The sequence below is a fragment of the Hemitrygon akajei genome, chromosome 18, assembly GCF_048418815.1.
Source record: "Hemitrygon akajei chromosome 18, sHemAka1.3, whole genome shotgun sequence".
NCBI lineage: Eukaryota > Metazoa > Chordata > Chondrichthyes > Myliobatiformes > Dasyatidae > Hemitrygon > Hemitrygon akajei.
This window is the reverse complement of record NC_133141.1, coordinates 27,858,056-27,872,058: the sequence shown is the minus strand read 5'-3', so window position 1 is coordinate 27,872,058 and position 14,003 is coordinate 27,858,056.

Below are 14,003 nucleotides of genomic sequence, written 5' to 3'. Positions count from 1 at the left end.
CTACCCCAATGCAGAGGTGGAACTGTCTGTTGTTCCTTGGTGTTTGTCTCTTCCTGTCCTTGCTGCTGTGGGGTAAGTCTGGCTGTTCTGCTGTTGCCCTGTGGGGGGATCTGTCTTGTCTTGCCCTTGCCTCTATGGGGTAAGTCAGGCTGTTCTACTGTCGCCCTGTGGGGGGGGATCTGTCTTGTCTTTGCCTCTGTTGGGTAGGTCAGGCTGTTCTGCCATTACCTGATAGATGGTCCTGCCCCACCTTGGTGTGGCGTTATAGATGAGTCCTAGCTTGTTGGAGGATAAGTCCTGGCTCCATGTTGATGTACAGTTCCTAGTCTACCCCTAGCTCCAAGCCTCCAGCCTCATCGTGTCCTCACCTGGGTTTGGGGGTCTGAGCCCAAGGCAAGACTCAGGTTCTGGGTCCTTGTCCAGTCTTGGGCTTGGAGTCCACCCCAGACTCCTTGTCCCTTGTCCTGGTCCTGCTTCCTCTGCCTAGACTGCATCCCGTCCTGTCCTTGGGTTCTGTCTCGTCCTGTTTCCGGGATTCCAGTGTCTGTGTCCTGCAGTTGGGTCCTGATTCAATGCCTGACTTATGACAGAAAGTCACCATCAATCCAGTACTGAAAGAAGATCAATACCCTCTGTCCAGGATAAAGGATATACTAATTGCAAACTTTTCTGGAGAGAAACATTTTAGCAAAGTGTACTTAGCTGAGGCCTACCTACAGTTGGAGATGGAAGAAGAGTCCAAAGTTTTCCTCACTATAAGCATTCACAAAGGACTTAATTGTTATAATAGGCTTATTTTTGGAGTAGCATCTGCACTCTGCCAGAAAACTCTGGAGCTGGTGCTGCAAGGCTGCCCAGGCACTCAGTGTTAAATGGATGACATCATTGTTACTGGTAAGGATGACAAGGAACATCTCCAAATTCTCAAAATGCTCTTTAAAAGATTAGAAGATTATCAGCTCAGAACATGACACAAGAAGTGTGAACTCTTTAAACCAAACATCTTAGTGTGATCACACCATTGACGCACAAGAATTCACACAAGAATGACATTGTGGAGATTGTGGTTGATATCATCTGGAGATGACACATCAATCAGTTGAGGACAGCAGAGTCAATTGTTAGAGAAGAAAGATGTTCCCAGCTATCAGATCCACTTCCTGGAGTCCCAGTGTCAACCACCACGGAATCTGAGGTTGTTTCATAGTCACAGTTCTCACCTGCCGAGCAGAGTGACCCTCCTTGTCAGGAAAGACGTTATCCCACAAGACTAAAAAATTATATTAACATCCATAACTTAGTAAATTTATAACATCCCTGTCATTCCTCATGAGTGACACCTCACTTGAAGAACTGGGACCCCCTCTCTACATTCCCCGTGGGTTTCCACTCAACAGGTGTAGGCAGGACACCTTGAACATTTTCTTCAGTGTAAGCCCAGTATGTGGGGACTCTCACTCCTAGAGGAGATCACTGCAGACATCTCCTGCCAGGACCTTCTGGTGCTGGGCCTGATGAATCTCACAGCCTCATCCCCCTGCGCCCAAACCATGATCTCTTCTCGCTGCTGCCATCAGGAAGGAGGTACAGGAGCCTCAGGACCCACATCACCATGTTTAGGAACAGTTACGTCCTTCATCCATCAGGCTCTGGAGCCAGAGTGGATAACTTCATTCAGCTTCATTCGCCCCATCACTGAAATGTTCCCACAACTTATGGGCTTCCTTTCAAGCACCCTTCATCTCATGTTCTCAATATTTAGTGTTTTTTTTCTTGTCTTTTGCACATTGGTTATTTGTCCATCCTGTTCAGAGTGGTCTTTCATTGATTCTATTGTGTTTCTTGAAATTACTGTGAATGTACGCAAGAAAATGAATCTCAGGGTCGTATATGGTGACACATGTACTTTGACAATAAATTTACTTTGAACTTGCTAGGGTTGTTTGGAGAGCAGGTTGTAGGGGATTTAGCAGGGGAAAAGGATTGATGAGATTGCTCTGAGAGCTGGCATGGAATTAATGGATTGAATGGGCTTCTTCTGTGTCATGGTGAGATATCAGAGAATAAACTCCATTTGGCAAAAAATGGTGCGCAGGTACTGGCAAGAAGATTATAAAGAAAGTTTCCTGGAAGATAAGAAGGATGAGAGTGGGCAAGGGTGAATCTACCTTTCCAGCATGTTTTGGCTGAAGTGGAAATTGGTGCCTGAGATGCCATGAAAGACGTAAAATGACAGAAAAGGTTTGCGTCAACAATAACGTGCATTCCTTATTACTATTTCATGAAATATTTATGTACAGCCTGACACCCCACTGAAAGTGAGCCGATGCACTGCTTTAGGACTGACTCAAATATAACTATCACCCAGAACAACAGGGAGAACTTGCTTGCTTTTTCAGACTGGGGCCTCAGTTTCTTGTAATTACAGTCCTCCCTCAGTACTGCAGCAAATGTTCAGGGTGGATAATGAGCTCAGGATCTGGCTGTGGGAGGTGAAACTGTGACCTCCTGGCTCAGATACAAGTGTCACCCCACTGAGGGGAGAAAGTGAGCAGCTTCCACATCTACTGCAGCTATTGTCCATGTTGTATCTACACCCCATTCTGTTCCAGCTACGTCGGGACTATTGCCAATCACTTACCGTGGTGGTTACTGAGGTAAAAAAATGACCATTGTGATGTTTATTGCAATCACATTTAAACTGAGCCTGAGTGCTTGGCATCATAAAAAAAGTTGAAAGTTTGAAAGGGATGATTTGGATAGAAAGAGTGGCGGGTCCTGCAGTGAGCAAAAAGAAAGCTGAATTACTGGAGACCGATGAATGTGGTAAATGAAGAGGCAATGGTGAAAGTTTGTAGGAAGGGATCCCGACTGTGGGGAGTCAGGCTTGGTGAGCGTTGGAGAATGTAAAGTCCTGTGATTTAATTTCTGAGGATCAACTTTGAACTGTTCCCACTCTAGGCAGCAAAAGAGACACTTTGCATCCTGCTGAATAATCCATTCCAAAAACAGCAATGTAATGAGTAATGGTGCTGATGCAGGGACTCGACTCGGATGTCAACACTTTCACACGAATGCCTTCTGGGTCAGGAGAGGGCCTGCAGTTCCAAAGGACTCTTGGTGTCAAAAGTCTTCTGATTACATGGAGCGTAGGTTGGGAAATGGATCCTGCTGGTCTGTCACATCCATCAGTCACAGCCTGGTGGTTTCCTAGGTGGGTACGGTAACTCTTTGGTCCTCTATACCTTCAGGACAGAAGGGAGAGAGAAAAAAGTCTCCCAGTAGTGGTGTGAGGGGGCTGTTAGGGCATCACTACCAGCTACTGGAAAACAAAAGTTTTATGGAAAATACACCACAGAAGGAAGATAAATCACAGTGCAATCTGACCGTGATCATTTGTAATTATGTACAGGAGCTTTTGTACCCGTCCCACTTTAGCCCACACAATGGAGACAATCTGATTAAACTGTGGAAACTGTAAGGGGTTTCCTTTGGAGTGCGCCAGACACATTTCTTCCCATTATCCTATTGTACATTGTAACGCGATGGAAATAAATTATACAGTTCCATACAGAACCTCCTTTCTTCTCACTGCTTTCAGAACCTTGCATGGCTGTTCCCTTTTCCTCAATGGCCCTATTGTCCAGCACGTATAGTCCTCAGCAAGTTCATTTCAATTTATGCTATGGGCCAGATTCTGTTACTTGCAAAATGGCAACAAAAAAGATCATGTAATGGAGGACCTTTATCAGCGATAATGGTCAAATGTTCATGCTTGGCTTCCACATAGTATCCCAAGATCCTAATCGGGAATGAAATAGGCTGAGTTCTGAGTGTTTCTGATGAATGCACTCTTTATTGAATTTAATCACAGTGGTGTAATTATCAGTGATTGATGAGGAATGTGATGTCGTTTTTCCACGAGCTTTCCTCACACTCTGTTTGTCCCTCCCCCATCTACACTCTCCTTTTGACCTAGCCAGGATGAACTGCAGCCTTCGTTGATGCCAATGCTTGATCAGATGCTGGGAGGCTTTCTGAGCTGCCTTCGTTTCACTTCCCCCCCCCCCCCCCACCCCCATTGGTGACCAACAAAAGCAACTCTCTCAACTAGTTCCACATTAGGCATTGGAACTCTTTTCTTGGCTCAGGAGCCCAATGAATAAGTTTCTGGTGGCTTCTTTGTCACCTGCAGAGGGTTCAGAGTGTGATACTGTGGGCTTCGAGTCTTAAGGATACGGGCCATAGTCGTACAGTCATTGAGTCATAGAACACTACAGCACAGAAACAGGGCCTTTGACCTATTTAGTCCATGCTGAACTATTATTCTGCTGAGTCCCATCAATCTGCACCTGGACCACAGCCCTCCATATCCCTCCCATCCATGTACTTATCAAAACTTCTCTGAAGTGTTGAAATCAGACTTGCATCCACCACTTCCGCTGGCAGCTTGTTCCACCCTCTGAGTGAAGAAATTCCCACTCATGTTTCCAGAAAGCACTACACCTTTCACCCTTAACCCATGACCTCTAGTTCTAGTCTCCCAACCTCAGATGGAAAAGCCTGCTTGCATTTACCCTATCTATACCCCTCACAATTTTATATACCTCTATCAAATATCTCCTCAGTCTTTTGCATTCTAGGGAATAAAGTCCTAACCTATTCAACCTTTCCCTGTAACTCTGTCTTCAAGTCCTGGCAGCATCCTTGTAAATTTTCTCTGCACTCTTTCAACCTCATCAACATCTTTCCCGTAGGAAGGTGACCAAAAACTGCACACAATACCCCAAATTAGCCCTCACCAATGTCTTATACAACTTCAACATAACAGTACAACTCCTGCACTCAGTACTCGGATTTATGAAGGACAATGTGCCGTAAGCTCTCTTCCCACCTGCAGTCATGCACACGTTGTTTATAAACTCCCAGGCTGATATTCTGGTGCCGCGTTGCTGCAGTTGCGTGAGGTATTAAAGCCAAAGCCAGAGAATCATGGAGTCCCACAGCACAGAAACAGGTGCTTTGACTGGCCGTGTACTTGCCAACAATCATACCCTCTGCCACGATCCCATTTACTGGCACTTGGGCTGTACTCTTCACCACCTTGGTAGTTCAGGCGCTCATCCAGATGAACATTGTGAGTCTTTGCCTCCACCACCCCCTCAGGCCGCAATGTTTTTTCAGGATTCCTACATTAGAGCAGAACGTGCTGTAGAATGGTGTCTAACATCCTAAGGGTAGGAAGTCAGGTAGGTATTATTGAGTACTCGGTACCTGATAAATGTTGTTCCATTGTTTAAGAAAGGCCAGGAAATAATAGGCCAGTGAGCCTAATATAAGTTGTGGGTAAATGATTGGAAGACATTCTAAAGGCCAGGATATATAAATATTTGGATAGACAAGACCTAATTAGGGATAGTCAACATAGCCTTGCACATGGCAGGTCATGCCCAGCCAATCTTATAAAGCTTGTTGAGGAGGTTACTGAGAACGCTGATGAAGGAAAATTGGTGGACATAGTCAAGGCCTTTGACAACATCCCACATGGGAGGTTAGTCCAGAAGATTCAGTAGCTTGGCATTCAGGATGTGCTAGTAAATTGAATTCAACGTTGGCTTATCGGGAGAAGCCAGAGGGTAGTAGCAGATGGTTGTCTCTCTGACTAGAAGCCTGTGACAAGTGGTGTGCCGCAGGGATTGGTGCTGAATCTGTTGTTGTATGTCATCTATATTAATGATTTAGATGATAATGTGGTTAAGTGGATCAGCAGATTTGCAGATGTTGCTAAGATTGGTGGAGTAATGGAGAGTGGGGAAGGCTATCAAAGCTTGTTGGAGTTGGGATGTTATGTTGAAGTTGTATAAGATGTTGGTGAGGCCTGATTTGGAGTATTGTGTGTAGATCTGGTCACCCACCCACAAGAAGGATATCAATAAGATTGAAAGAGTGCAGAGAAAATTTATAGGGATGTTGCTGGGACTTGAGGGCCTGAGTTATTGGGAGAGATTGAATAGGTTAGGACTTTATTCCCTGAACCGCAGGAGAATGAGGGCAGATCTCAGCGGAAAACAAAATTATGAGGGGTATAGATAGGGTGAATACCTGTAGGTTTTTCCCCTCAGGTTAGGTGAGACTAGAAATAGTCCCAAGGTGGAATACCCAAGGAGAATACCCAAGGAGAACTACTTCCCTCAGAGGATGGTACGAGTGTGCAACGAGCTGCCAAAGGAAGTGGTAGATTTGGATTCAATATTAACATTTTGAAAAGGGTTGGATAAGTACGTAGGTGAGAGAGGCATGGAGGGGTATGGTATGGGTGCAGCAAGATGGGACGAGGCAGAAAAGCAGGTTGGCACTGATTAGATATGCCAGAGGGCCTGCTATTGTGCTGTACGACTCTGTGACTCTACTGATCATCTCACTGGTCGGTGATAAGTCATTGTCTCCCTTGCTCTGGGCAATGAGCCTGTGGCCAAACTCCCCAAGTTCAGCAGGTTGTGTTGTTTACTGACAAAGTTTTATTTTTCCTCAGACCAAGTTCTGCTACGTGTGTTCCTAAAGAAGAATTTCAGAGTGAAAAGCAGCCTTTTTGTTCCATTATGAATTGCTTAGCATAAAAAATGTATTAAGACAGGAAAAGCAGAAGGAATTCGAATGAGTTTCAGTGGCAAATGAGTGAAAGGCATACAGTGAAGGTAGGGGTGAGGATGGTGGAAAGCAAAAAGTGGATGGTAGGAAAAGATGTGCCTGGTGATGGGATCCCATTGGAGATAGCGGAGGTTACGGAGAATTATGTGCTGGATGTGGAGGCTGGTGGGGCGGTAGGTGAGGACAAGAGGAACCCTATCCCTGGTGGGTCGTGGAAGGATGGGTGAGGGCAGACTTATTCCTCTGTCTCCGCCACATCTGCCCTCAGGATGAGGCTTTTCATTCCAGAATTCCTCCAACGTGATGGCATGAACATTGATTTCTTGAACTTCTGGTGATGCCCCCCACCTTCTCTATTCCCCGTCACCTTTTCCCTTTCTCACCTTATCTCTTTACCCGCCCATTACCTCCCTCTGATGCTCTTCCCCCTTTTCTTTCTTCCATGGCCTTCTGTCCTCTCCTATCAGACTCCCCCTTCTCCTGCCCTGTATCTCTCTCACCAATCAACTTCCTAGCTCTTTACCTCACCCCTCACCTCCCATTCCTGGTTTCACCTATTGCCCTGTGTTTCTTCCTCTCCTCCCTCCATCCTCTTACAATAGACAGTAGGTGCAGGAGTAGGCCATTCGGCCCTTCTAGCCAGCACCACCATTCAATGTGATCATGGCTGATCATACACAATCAGTACCCCGTTCCTGCCCTCTCCCCATATCCCTTGACCCCGCTATCTATAAGAGCTCTGTCTAACTCCCTCTTGAATGCATCCAGAGACTTGGCCTCCACTGCCTTCTGGGGCACAGCATTCCACATATCCACCACTCTCTGGGTGAAAAAGTTTTTCTGCATCTCTGTTCTAAATGGCCTACCCCTTATTCTTAAACTGTGGCCTCTAGTTCTGGACTCACTCATCAACGGGAACATGCTTCCTGCCTCCAGCGTGTCCAATCCCTTAATAATCTTATATGTTTCAATCAGATCCCCTCTCATCCTTCTAAATTCCAGTGTATACAAGCCCAGTCGCTCCAATCTTTCAACACATGACAGTCCCGCCATTCCGGGAATTAACCTTGTGAACCTACGCTGCACTCCCTCAATAGCAAAAATGTCCTTCCTCTAATTTTGAGACCAAAACTACACACAATACTCCAGGTGGGGTCTCACCAGGGCCCTGTACAGCTGCAGAAGGACCTCTTTACTCCTATACTCAATTCCTATACTCCTTACTCTGACTCCTCATCTTTTATTCTCCAGTCCGGATGAAGGGTTTCAGTCCAAAATGTCGACTGTACTCTTTTCCATAGATGCAACCTGACCTGCTGAGTTCCTCCAACGTTTTGTGTGTGTTGCTTGGATTTCCAGCATCTGCATATTTTCTCTTGTTGTGATCAGACTGTGATAGCATTCATCCTGTAGTTTGAGAGGGAGATGATAAAATCAGATGTATCGGTATTACAGCTGAGTAAAAGTAACTACAGAGGCATGAGAAAGGAACTAGCTGAAGTTGATTGGAAGGGGACACTAGCGGGGATGATGGCAGATCAGCAATGGCTGGAGTTTCTGGGAGTAATCAGTTCATCCCAAAGAAGAAGCATTATTCTAAAGGGAGGAGGAGGCAATCATGGCTGGGAAGGGAAATCAAAGACAACATAAAAATAGAAGAGAAGGCATACAATATTTCAAAAATTAATGGGAAGCTTGAGGATTTGGGACCTGAGGGCACAATTTCAGAATTCAAGGACGTCCCTTTAGTACAGAGATGAGGAGGAATTTCTTTAGCCAGAGCGTTGTGAACCTGCACAGTTCATTGCTGCAGACGGCTGTGGAGGCCAAGTCATTGGGTGCATTTAAAGTAGATGTTGATAGACTTTTGATTCCTGAGGGTGTCAAAGGTTACGAGTTGAAGGCAGGAGAATGGGGTTGAAAGGGAAAATAAATCAGCCATGATGGGATGGTGAGGCAGACTCAATAAGTCAAATGGCATAATTCTGTCATGTTTTATGTTCTTACGGTCTTATAACACCGTAAATCTATTAATTTATTTTCAGGTTCATAGCACTGAGCAAGTAGTGCTAAGCCTCTGAATATCTTGAGCATGGTTTTGCACTTCCTGTGACTTTTCTCCATGATGCCTCTTCCTGGTTGCCCTGGCAGCTGATTCCTCCTCAAACCCTGGAGGTTTCATGACAACCCCAGAGGCCTGTCCACTCCAGCTCTGTGCCAGTCCCACGCCAGCTCCGCAATGGAATTTTTGCAAAACTGCAGAAAAGGAAATCAAAGCGAGAAACTGAACTACTAAGCGTGTGGACGGGCTTGCAGTGAATTTCTCATTTTGCAGTGACAGGCAGTTTATTTTAGCTGGCTTAATGCCTTTGCTAAAATAGTAGGTGGTAGAGTGTCACAGGAACTCAGATGGGAGGCTCGTATTATTTCCCTGCTGCAGACCTGAGCCACGCAGTCCCAGTTACCACAGGAAGCCCAATTTCAGCAAAATATTACTTAGTCCTACTGGTACAAAGTACCCACTGGTGGTAAGGTCACTTCGTCGCTCGTCATTTGCCAGCACTTTGTGTCTTTTGCAGCTCTTTGAGAAGTCATGACATTCCATTAGATTAGTGCTGCTGAGCACTTCTGTCCAACTGATTTACGACACAAATCATTCAGGAAAAATGCATTATACTGTCATCATCTCTATTACTGTAACATTATCAGATTCCAGACTAGCATCCTTGTAACTAGAACATAGAGTCCTTGCTTAAGACACGTGCTGAGAGAGCAACTTTTAATGAAATATAGACCAGCGTTAAAGAATGATCATACAGCTATGATTCTTTATTGCTAAGGGTAATCATTAGTGCTACTGGGCATTTTTAAGGATTAATAAAGTTGTTAAGGAATTTACAAAACAGCTTTAAGGAATCAATGCTTTACCTCATTAGGTGCAAAGTGAGTAACATTTCCATAAGCAAAATTTAATTCATTGTGATAGATCTTTAAGGTCTTAATGCAAATCCATAACATGTAACAACCCCATCTACCCTGTGGTAACTTCTACTTTACAAAAAGACCACTCGACAACTCAATGGCCAAAGGAACATCTTTATCGGGGACGGCAAATGATATTTACAATACAGAGGCTTCCAGGTACCTCGTGCGGCATGGGTGGAGGAACTATATACAATGCATACTGGGAGTAAAAAGAGCGGAAGTAAAGACCCCGCCAACCCCGGATCCCGCCTCTGGTTACCAACAGCTCCCCGATTAGTATTAACTTACTTTTAATAATACTCACATTACAACACTTCTCCCCCCCTTTAAAATCCAACATTCCCCAAATATAGAAGAACTGGGAAATGAAAACAGTGGTATCATCAGCAACAGGTTACCAATACAAAAACACCTAAAAAAAAAATATGACAAATTCAATATTCAATCTAAAAACAAAAGAAACTATCCAATCAAAGATTCAGTCTGTCAGGAGGTTTGCGAGGGTGCTGCGATCTACGCACTACCCCCGGTGACCCAGCAGGCACCGCTGGTGAGGATGTTTTTGGGTGGATCTACTGTTGGGGACACGAGAGAATGTCCATCCTCTTCAGGGGACTCTGCCCCCTCTGCCAGTGTCTCTCCCTCTAGCAAAGTCACTGGTGAACACGCTTCCCCAGTAGTCTGTCTCACCATTGGAAACTCCAGGGAACTGTCTACCTCTGAGCCGGAATCATGATGCAGGTGCACATGGTCCTGATGTCTGCGGAAAACACGCCCATCAGTCAGCTTAACAACATAGGAGACGGGACCACTCTGCTTAAGAATAACCCAAGGTAGCCATTGCTGATTGTTTCTCACATAGACATTGCCATCCGGTTCTAACTGTCTGTCTCGCGCATGTTGATCATGTCCCTCCTTCTGCTTTTCCTGCTTTCTCTCCACTTTTGCTTTCATGTCTGGGTGCAGCAGATCCAATCTTGACTTAGGCCTACACCCCATCAGCATCTCTGCTGGAGTGCGTGCAGTCGTAGTCTGTGTAGTGAGGCGGTATTTAAACAGGAAACGTGAAAGCCGGGTACTAGGAGAGTCCCCTGTCATTCGCTTCACTGTCTGAACAGCCCGCTCAGCCAAACCATTTGAGGCTGGGTGGAAAGGGTCTGTCCGAATGTGACGAATGCCATTCTGCCGCGTGAACTAACCGAACAGCTCACTGGTGAATGTCGGGCCATTATCAGTGACCAGAGTGTCAGGCAACCCGTGGACTGCAAACACTTGCCTGAGTTTGTCTGTGGTCGAGGGGGCTGTGATGTTGCTCACGATGTGAGCTTCGATCCATTTGGAATGCACATCTACCATTACAAGAAACATCTGCCCCATAAAGGGGCCAGCAAAGTCCAAATGTAGCTTAGACCAGGGATAGACTGGCCACTCCCATGGGTGCAAAGGAGCCGGTGGTGGCATGTTCTGATTGGTCTGATGTTGCGTGCATGATTTTACCTTGTTCTCCAGATCCTGATCCATTCTTGGCCACCAGACGTAGGATCTTGCAAGGCTTTTTATTCGAGACACCCCTGGGTGAGTCTCATGAATTTCCTCCACAATCTGTGAATGGCCGGGGGAGGCACGATGACCCTCGCCCCCCAGAAAATGCAACCATCCTGCAAACTCAGTTCGGTCTTGTGTTTGGCATAAGGCCTCAGTTCCTCTCCTTCCACAACTCTGCGCCAACCTGGTAAAGGAAAAGTCTTGACTTGAGACAGGACTGGGTCCCTCTCTGTCCATTGCTTGATCTGGGTCGCCTTTACAGGTGTCGCGGACAGCCTGTCCAATGAAAACACAGTCTCTGGAGGCACATATGTAGTAATAGGCGTCTCAGGTAAAGGGAGTCGACTCAGCACATTGGCGTTTGCATTATCCCCACCCGCTCGGTACACGATAGTATACTGGTAGGCTGACAATGTGAGAGCCCCAACGCTGTATCCTGGCTGAGGCTAGCGGTGGGATGCATCTGGTCTCCCTAAAAAGGCTCATCAGTGGTTTATGGTCTGTATAAATTGTGAATGAACGTCCACAGAGCCATCCTCGTTGCCAAAAATATGTGGTAACTTCTACTTTTTACAAAAAGACCACTCGACAACTCGATGGCCAAAAGAGCATCTTTATCTGGGACGGCAAATGATATTTACAATACAGAGGCTTCCAGGTACCTCGTGCGGCCTGGGTGGAGGAACTATATACAATGCATACTGGGAGTAGAAAGAGTGGAAGTAAAGACCCCGCCAACCCCGGATCCCGCCTCTTGCTACCAACAGCTCCCCGATTAGTATTAACTTACTTTTAATAATACTCACATTACAACATACCCTGTATTCTGTTTGAAATAATCCGCAGCACTTCAAACTGGTTACCATTTAAAAATGGCCCTTTCTTTTATTATTAGTTATATTGACTGAGTGCTCATAGATGCTGCCTGGCCTGCTGCGTTCCACCAGCGCTTTGTGTGTGTAACTACTCTGTTTGTTGGTGACTGCCAAATAAAGCAGCTCACTAAGTTGGTGCCGTCTTACCAACTGTTTTTTCGGTCTGAGTTTGATTAGGTTGCAGGCATGCAAGTGGTAAAGGAGCAGTCACACACGACACAGGTGGGTCCTGCTGTCACTGCCTCGGGTTATATGATTGTACAGTTTTATGCTGGGCCGGGTCAAGCTGACTGACAGTTGATGGTTCCGAAGGGAGCTGCAAGTGTCAGTCCCTTACCTCCCAACCCCTCCAGAACATTTGTGTGGGTTTCACCGAAAGTGGAGTCCCAGGTGAGCTGGAGCTGAGATGCCGAGGCCTACTCGCAGCTCAGGGTGCACTCTGCCTCACAGGGTCCCGTTTGGGTTTGGAGGCTCTCTGAGTCCAGACTCAAGATTCAAGTTTATTTATCACATGTACATCGAAACATAGAGAAATGCATCATTTGTGTTAACAACCAACACATCAGAGGCTGTGTTGGAGGCAGCCCACAAGTGTCTCCACTCATTGTCGCACCACCATAGCATGCTCAAAACGCTCAGCAGAACAATATAGGACACAAAAAGACAACAACACAAGTCCTGTTCCTCCCTCCCATGCACATACACAGTGCTCTAACCCCAGGACAGGCTGTCTTTATCAACCTTGGACCTCCAGAGGACTCCAATTCAGGCTTGGACACACAGACATTGGGCTTGCACACAGTGGACTTGTAGAGAACAGGCATCCTGAAGAGAAGGTCGCAGTTCACTTTACGTTTGGCCATCAGCTTTACATCAAGGTCAATAGGGGTCATGGACCCTGTAGAGAAAAGGTAAGTGTCTTGTAAGTATTTGAGTCACCTTGCTTTATAGAAACATATAAAACCTACAGCACAATACAGGCCCTTTGGCCACAAAATTGTGCCGAACACGTCCCTACCTTAGAAATTACTAGGCTTACCTATAACCCTCTATTTTTCTAAGCTCCATGTACCTATCTAAAAGCCTCTTAAAAGACCCTATCGTATCCGCCTCCACCACTGTTGCCGGCAGCCCATTCCACGCACTCACCACTCTCTGCGTAAAGAACTTACCCCTGACATCTCCTCTGTACCTATTTCCAAGCACCTTAAATCTGTGCCCTCTCATGTTAACCATTTCAGCCCTGGGAAAAAGCCCCTGACTACCCACACAATCAATGCCTCTTATCATCTTATACACCTCTATCAGATCACCTCTCATCCTCTGTCACTCCAAGGAGAAAAGGCCGAGTTCACTCGACCTATTCTCGTAAGGCACACCCTCCAATCCAAGCAACATCCTTGTAAATCTCCTCTGCACCCTTTCTATGGTTTCCACATCCTTCCTGTAGTGAGGTGACCAGAACTGAGCACAGTATTCCAAGTGGGGTCTGACCAGGGTCCTGTGTAGCTGCAACATCACCTCTCGGCTCCTAAACTCAATCCCACGGTCAGATATCAATGTTTTAAAGATTTATTAGCAGCTCTGGCATTTTAATCTACATTTGTACATATTTTTACTTTCCTTAAGTAAATACTTTCCATATTTTTTGCATTGGTTTGAATAACTTGAATGTTTGTGGCTGTGGCCAGGGCATTCTGGAGCAAAGCCTCGGGGTATGACACCTGTGGCATAACTTCGAGCTCACTCTATCCCACGGGTCCCTCTCGCGTGCGAGGGTTCAGCATTTCTAACCCTCTGCTTCCAGTTCTGCAATCAATTCCAGGTGAATGGACAGTGGGTGAACACAAAGTGCAATGAGACTGGACAGTCTGGTCAGAATAATTGATCCTAATTGTCTTCGAATGTTTTTGGACTTAGGTGTGATCACTGTAGAGACCAGCAACTTAT